The sequence below is a fragment of the Rhincodon typus genome, chromosome 4 (genome assembly GCF_021869965.1).
Source record: "Rhincodon typus isolate 14 chromosome 4, sRhiTyp1.1, whole genome shotgun sequence".
In the NCBI taxonomy this organism is placed as follows: domain Eukaryota; kingdom Metazoa; phylum Chordata; class Chondrichthyes; order Orectolobiformes; family Rhincodontidae; genus Rhincodon; species Rhincodon typus.
This window is the reverse complement of record NC_063335.1, coordinates 88,559,218-88,560,144: the sequence shown is the minus strand read 5'-3', so window position 1 is coordinate 88,560,144 and position 927 is coordinate 88,559,218.

Genomic DNA, 927 nt, shown 5'->3' with positions numbered 1-927 from the left:
TGGGGAGAGGGGGTGAAGGAAGATTTTGATTTACCTGTGTGTTTGGGAGGAAGAATTTCCAGGATGAGAAATACGGAGGTCAGAATTTGATTAGCTAAGCTTTGGATTGGTTTCAAGTCATGAAGCTTACACAAGAAATGGGGTAGTGGCAATGTAACAGACATTTCAGTTGATTTTCCAACCCCCACCATAAACGGTGGTTCAGTGGTTAACATTGCTGCCTCACAGCGCCAGGGTCCCGGGTTCAATTCCACCCTTGGGTGACTGTCTGTGTGGAGTTTGCACGTTCTCCCCATGTCTGCGTGGGTTTCCTCCAAGTGCTCCGGTTTCCACCCACAGTCCAAAGATGTGCAGGCTTGGTGGATTGGCCATGCTAAATTGCCCATAGTGTTCATGGTTTTGTAGATCAGGTGGGTTATACGGGGATGGGTCTGGGTGGGATGCTCCAAGGGTCATTGAGAACTTGTTGGGCCAAAGGGCCTGTTTCCACACTGCAGGGATTCTATGATCTATTCTATAAAACAAAGTGCAGCAAATGAATGTTGACTCACTCCTTTCAAATGAGTTTAAACACGATAATTTTTTTTTCCCCAAATTATAGTGGCAAGGGGCAGATACACTATTAACTAATTCAGTAATGAAATTAAGCATTTCATCTGGTAACCAACCAGCAGCTGCTGCAGAAAACTGGATATGGACTAAAATGAAAAGATACATTGATCAAAACAAGACAAGAGAAAGACTGGGAGTCAGACTCTGCTGTTCCCAGTGACTGGAAACTTGAGTATTCACAGTCTCTCCGACAGTTCCTGTTCAAGAGTAGAGCTTATCACACCACCATGACCTGGCAAAAAAAGTGACACCCTCCAACATGTGGCTGCACAAGCAAGCGGCCAAAAAGAATTCACTTGAGTTAATTCAGGAGCT